This window comes from Bidens hawaiensis, unplaced genomic scaffold, assembly GCF_021521415.1.
Source record: "Bidens hawaiensis isolate Kalapana, Puna unplaced genomic scaffold, B.hawaiensis_p1.1 tig00003544_1, whole genome shotgun sequence".
Classification (NCBI taxonomy): Eukaryota; Viridiplantae; Streptophyta; class Magnoliopsida; order Asterales; family Asteraceae; genus Bidens; species Bidens hawaiensis.
This window is the reverse complement of record NW_027491202.1, coordinates 799,865-807,041: the sequence shown is the minus strand read 5'-3', so window position 1 is coordinate 807,041 and position 7,177 is coordinate 799,865. Positions and strand designations below refer to the sequence as shown.

The 7,177-nt window shown below is 36.2% G+C and overlaps 1 long non-coding RNA gene across 1 annotated transcript; it reads right to left on the bottom strand.

The window, feature by feature from the left end:
• Positions 1 to 3,051: 3,051 nt before the first annotated feature.
• Positions 3,052 to 4,176, bottom strand: LOC143623838 (uncharacterized). The gene is made up of 2 exons (XR_013151980.1): positions 3,397 to 4,176; positions 3,052 to 3,207 (listed from the first exon to the last, which is right to left on the bottom strand). It is a non-coding gene; the product is annotated as an uncharacterized LOC143623838 (long non-coding RNA).
• Between the last annotated feature and the right edge of the window lie 3,001 nt (positions 4,177 to 7,177).

Genomic DNA, 7,177 nt, shown 5'->3' with positions numbered 1-7,177 from the left:
ACTTAGCATGAATTTCATCTCTTTGGTGATATGATTAAGGTTCAATTTAAGCATAATGCATTAATGGTCAACATTGTGCTATGATGCCTCATATCTCTTCTCAAAGCTTACTTGGCTTTCCCCATATCACCCCAATTTGACTCCAACCTCCTGTATTTGGTCAAAAACTTGTTTTTGTATGACAGAACTTATTGAATCTTTTTGTATTTTTGATTTTCAAACATATATAGAGGTTGAACGTTGGACTTACTGTTAGTTAACAGGCCTTTCATTCAAGATGAGACAGATTATGTCAACATCTTTGTAGTTCTTAGTTATAACCCTCTTGTTTGATAAAATATTTAAAACACTTATCAACTTTTGGTTGATGTATTCATTCTTCTCCTTGTTTTTGATATTTTTTCAACTTTTGTTAAAGCGTGTTCTTTGTCATATTTAAAGATGTTTCATTTTTGGTTGACCACATAACAACAGGCTTGTGTATGACTGGGTAATCACTTTTCTGCCTATCATTTGGAGAGATTTATCTTGAGACATGCAAAGACAACTATGTATCTCCATGTAAAGATTAGCATATTCATTATGTTTATATCACCTTAGATTTTACATCATCATGGGAAAGCAACCATACATGTTAAAGACTATACTAAGGTCCTTTTAGCCTATTAAATCCATATGATTGACTAAGTAGTCAATGTACTATCATTTCCCATATAACATATTCAATCACCCCAATTACTCTTAGCTTCCAGGTTAATGGTTATCCTGTCAGTCTACAAGTAGTCTGCAGGACCAAACACATATATATGCATATGTCCCTTAGGCTTTGAGTCAATGGCATAGTTTTAAGTGAAAGAACAAATTACAATTGCCCCATATGCTTTCAGCCTTTGGATTAATGGCTATCCTTTCAATCTACAAGTAGATGATAGGACCAAACATATACAAGTACATGTTCCTTAGACTTGTGCAAATGGCATATTTTTCAGCAAAAGTAATTTGTTTTGAGATTTTTCATTAAAAATCATTTTTTAAGCTTCTTCAAAGCTTGAACTGAATAATCTTATCATATCTCTACACCATTAACAACTTGCTCATGTATTGATCAAAATAGAGCATTTATGCAAAATTCATTAGAAATTTTATTTTATCACTTAATTTTGACATAAAACATATTTTGACATAAACAGTTGCAGCACATAATCAAATCATAATCAAACATGATATCATCAAGAAAGTAGACAGTACAATCATTCAAAGTCTAACCTATCTTAATAACATCAGAAGATCAGATAAAGCACATATTCAAGCAATTAAGCAATGATGTCAGATAAGTTTTCATTAATAATTAAATCATGACAGAGACACGTATACCAACATCACAAATGCACATCAATTGATAATCATGCAAGCATATCAATTAGATTAATCATATTAAAACTTTGCACACATGATCAGTTAGAGCACATAATAGTTAACATATTCAGTAACATAAACAAGCATATTCATTAAACATTCAACTTGTGTGACCTCTAACAAAATAATCAGTTAGCTCATAAAGGTACACCACCAAGCACACATCCTTAATCAGATTTCATCAGAGTTGATCATTCCCAGGGCTTTCAGAAGAAAGTTAAACCTGGTTCTATCAAGTGGTTTGGTGAATAAGTCAGCCAAATTATCACTTGTATCAACTCTTTGCATTTCAATCAAACCTTTTTCACTGCAATCTCTGATGAAGTGATGTCTGATTTCAATGTGCTTAGTCTTAGAATGTTGAACTGGATTCTTAACAGTAAAATATGCAGCAGTATTGTCAATAAGAATAGGGGTGTTCAGAAAATTCAAACCATAGTCCAGCATGTGATTTTGAATCCACAGAACTTGTGCACAGCATGCAGATGCAGCAACATATTCAGCTTTTGTAGTGGAGATTGATAATGTAGTCTGCTTCTTGCACTGCCATGACACTAGCCTTTCACCCAAAAATTGACATCCTCCTGAGGTTGACTTTCTGCTAATGTTACAGCCATCATAATGACTGTCTGTATATGCAGTCAGATCAAAAGCTTGGTTCTTTGGATACCAAATCCCTAAGTCTGGTCTTCCCTTCAAATATCTGAATATTCTTTTGACAACATTCATATGGGAGACTTTTGGACTTGATTGGAATCTTGCACACACACATACAGCAAACATGATATCTGGTCTCACTACGTGAATATTGACCTTCAGCCACACGAAAAAAGTGTGGCCGTAGGCCTTTAGCCACACACATTTTGTTCAGATCATATGTGGCCAAAGGTCGCAACAACGTGGGTATGATATGGCCACACACAGTTTTTTGTGGCCTTATGTGGTAATAAGTGTGGCTAAAGGGTATAGACATTAGTTGCTGGCCATCAAGAAGACTCCCCAATTAGTGTGACTAAATGGTAGAAAATGGCCACATATCAATGTCCAATAAGTGACCAATTCAACTTTATAGCCACATGAATTTATGTTTCAGTCACATGAATTTTATATTAATGTGGCCAACAGGTTTGTGTTAAGCTTACATTGTGATCTATACCGTGTGAATATAGCAAAGAAGTGGCCACTTAAAGTTAATAATAGCGTGGCTAATTATATGATATAGACACAAGTTATTACATTCAAAGTGGCTAAAGATGTTTACTTGCCACTCAAAATCTCCTTTGTAGATTATTGTGTGGCCATTGTCTTACCGTTTGTCACACGAAATGTTTTTCCTAATATAAAGTGTTGCTATTGTAAAACTTTTCGTCACATATATTGAAATTCTAAGTGGCTAATTATATCTTATAGACACTGGGGATTATTGTAAATGTGGCTAAAAATGTGAACTTGCTATTCAAAAACTCTTTTGTAGTTTGTGGTGTGTTCATTTTCTTACCTTTTGTCACACATAATGCTTTTCCTAATTTATAGTGTGGCTATTGTCAAACCATTCGTCACACATAGTTAGGTATTGTGTGGCTAAAAATATCATATAGACACTGGATGATGTTCTCAATGTGGCTAAAAATGTGAACTTGCTAGTCAAAAACTCTTTTGTAGTTTGTGGTGTGGCCATTGTCTTACCGTTTGTCACACATAATGCTTTTAGTAATTTATATTGTGGCTATTGTCAAACTTTTCGTCACATATAGTGAGGTACTGTGTGGCTACTAATATCATTTTTAGCCACTGGAGGTTGTTGTCAATGTGGCTAAAAATGTGAAGTTGCCACTCAAACACTCTTTTGTAGTTTGAGTTGTGGCCATTGTCTTACCGTTTGTCACACATAATGATTTTCGTAATTTAATGTGTGGCTATTGTCAAACTTTTCGTCACACATAGTTAGGTACTGTGTGGCTAATAATATCATATAGACACTGGAGGGTGTTGTCAATGTGGCTAAAAATGTGAAGTTGCCACTCAAACACTCTTTTGTAGTTTGTGTTGTGGCCATTGTCTTACCGTTTGTCACACATAATGCTTTTCGTAATTTAAAGTGTGGCTATTGTCAAACTTTTCGTCACACATAGTTAGGTACTGTGTGGCTAATAATATCATATAGACACTGGAGGTTGTTGTCAATGTGGCTAAAACTGTGAAGTTGCCACTTAAACACTCTTTTATAGTTTGTGGTGTGGCCATTGTCTTTACCGATTGTCACACATAATACCTTTTTAATATAAAGTGTGGCTATTGTCAAACTTTTCGTCACACAAAAATGTTTATGTTGTGGCTAATGGTCATTTATAGACTCTAATTTTTGTAATTTCAGGTGTGGCTATTGTCTTACTTTTGGCCATACCTATTTAATGTGTTCTATGTGGCCGAATTGTGTGTAATTAGGCAATATATAATTATTTTTATTTTTTGTGTAGTAATATAAAACCGCTATAAGCAACAAAACAAAATTATTATATTAACAATAATATTCACTGCAAATGTATATGCAAAATATCTTACAAAATACAGAAATAACGACTACCTATATACTAGCTAAGGCGTCGGTTTTCTTGGCACTGCTCCTTGTCTTCTGTTTGGTGACCCGGTCTATCGTTGTGTACTTTGCCTTTGCCTTCTTGCCAGCTCTGTCTGGTTCTTTTGAGGACGGGAGTGGTGGTAGCTGGAACAACAGAATATGAAAAACAAATATGTATAATTAATGTCTAATAGAACAAAATAGTATGCATACATACATACCGAACGTTCGTTTAACTGTTCGTGAACCTTTCGGCGGGAAGTTCGTTTATGTTCGTTTATCTTTGTTCAATTACGTTAGTTTAGATTATAAACAAATGAACATAAACGAACACAAGTGTTCATTTTTTAAACTAAATCAAAAAGAACATAGATATTTGTTTGGTTAAGTTAAAAGGGAACAAACCTCCTCGTCGCATACGATTAGGTGTTCTAGCCAAGAAACGAAAGCACCAATTGCGTCGCCAACAGTCGTAATTTCACCTGCGTCACATGGAATAATTGCTTGTCCTTTATGGCTCCAACAATAGTAACTTTATAGCAACCCTCCGGGATTGCTTTTCCATGCAACTGTTATGGAACCGGTGACCAAAGAACTTTACCATTTGCCACCTTGTTATGCTTGTCATGCACACACAAACGACACTCATACTCCTATAAACCAGCATGTGAAATTAAGATGGCTTAGTTGAAGTCAATATATAAGTACATACCCATGTTGGTGGGAAATTAACAATGTTTCGCGCAGCACATACCTTTATTTCAGCAAGTGTGGAAGCTTCATCCGTAGATACATCAACTTTTCTTTTACGGCTTCTCCGTTTTACCTAAAAACCATTCAATGAATCAATCAACAATTAAAGGAAAAACTGAAATAGCCAAATACTTACTGATGGTTTTTTCGAGCCGTTACTATCCGGAGTGTGGTGTAGTTGTGTTGATGCTTGGTCAACATTGTTCTCTACAGACTTCATTGGTAATATAACAGAAACTAGAATTGTTTGACTTATTAGGTTATACAATATAAAAACCGAAACTGCCAAATACTTACTGATGTCGCGCTATGGGGATCGACACTTTTTTCCACAAACTTGGCCTGCAATTCGGTAAATAGAAAATGAGCACACTCACATTGGAAACAAATTATAAAAAGTACTAAAATTATCAAATACTTTCTGATGTCGTGATATGGGGATCGACACTTTTTTCCACAGACTTGGCCTGCAATTCGGTAATAGAAAATGAGCACACTCACATTGGAAACGAATTATAAAAAGTACTGAAATTGTCAAATACTTACTGATGTTGCGATATGGGGATCGACACTTTTTTCCACAGACTTGGCCTGCAATTCGGTAATAGAAAATGAGCACACTCACATTGGAAACGAATTATAAAAAGTACTGAAATTGTCAGCACACTCACATGGAAAGTACTTACTGATGTCGCGATATGGAGAGCAGGTTCTGTTTCGACAACTATTTTATCTGCAGACTTGGGCTACAATTAAGTTATGCAAAATCAGCACACTCACATGGAAAGTTAATTATTAAAACAAATCAATCAAACTGTCAAATGGTTACCTGAGAAACGGATTCTTGTTGCACAGAACTTGTCTACAAATCAATTTATTAGGTTATGGAAAATGAAAAATCAAATGGAAAGTTGTAAAAAACAAAGAAACTATCAGACACTTACTGGTCCTGGCATTTTATTTTGCGCCACAGCACTAGTACTTTGGTTAGAACTAACCTGGTTGGGAACATGATTTACCTACGAATTGTGACAAAAACAGTGCCAATTATGTATGTCGAATGCATTAATTAGTATGTAGCATACGTCACTTACTTGAATTGCTGACATTTCCGGCAACAATCCTTTGAGATGTTTGAACCTGGCCTCAAATGCTAAGTGTTCCTTCTCACGGCTTGCTAGCATAGCAGTCGTGGATTCAAGTAGAGACGCCAACCTGTTCACCACTACATCTCTTTGCACCGCCTCATGCTCAAGTTGGGCAATCCGTTGCTTAAACGAGCCTTTTACCCGACTCACACCCCAATATTTACCTGTTGTCAATCCGTACCCAATCCCTTTTAAAAACCCACCTTTCTCTTTGCCAAGCACTAAGGTGACGGTATCTGTGCACGGTTGAAGTGCCAGGGCTCCGGAGGCGATCTGCTCATCCGCTACAACCTGCAAGAAAACAAATATTCTAATACACTTGTAACACGCTTATGTATCCACATAAAGTGTTGAGGCAAGTTATACAGACTCAAGTTTTTTTGACACAAATATAAGGCAATGAATTGACTTTAACATGAATTAAAATGTTTAATACTAAAACATACTAATTTGGTTGCCACGCCTTCGACAGCAGCATTCTTGTATGCACCATCTTTGTCCTCCCTTCCTTTCATCCACATTAATGCACGGCCGGGGATCTCTTCCGGTCCAATTTCCTTCTTTTTGACCTTGTAAAATATTCAACAGAAAGCAGCTGACGGTCATGCGTTACCAACAAATCATTGAACTAGAGAGAAAGCAGCTGACGGTGATTACTAGTTTCTCTCGAAGGTAGGTATAACCCCCTCGTCCCATGTGATGATCAAAAACATTCTTTGCTCGAGCTCCCTTTGATGAAGCCGATTTATTATTCAACCACAAGTTATAATCATACTATATCTTACTATAAATCAAACTTAACTACATTAAGTTTTGTTATTCAATCACACTAACACCTTCCACTCCTGTAAAAATGAATTCTTCTGAGACAACCGTGAAGGCCATCATGAAAAAAATGATGGAATTTCAGAAAGAAAGAGACGACACTCTGTTGAAGACACTCGAAGCGATCAGGTCTAGACTGGCGTGGGAAAAAACAACCACCTTCCACTCATGTCAACTCATGTTGTGGGAAGACGACATTGAGTTTCGATCCATGGTTGCTGATTATCAGCAACAACAGTTTGAGTGCTACGACTCAGTGTGTGAGACCCTGGTTGACACCATAACTACGGTGTCAACCAACATGAGTTTTAAGGAGATGGGGGCGGAGTCTGTAGACAAGGCGGAGTGATGGTGATGTTAGCTTTGCTGGTCTTGGTTTTCTTGTGATGTATTGTAATTGATGGTACTTTTTGTATGGCATCTTTTGATGAATGGTAAATATATATTATCTTAAAAT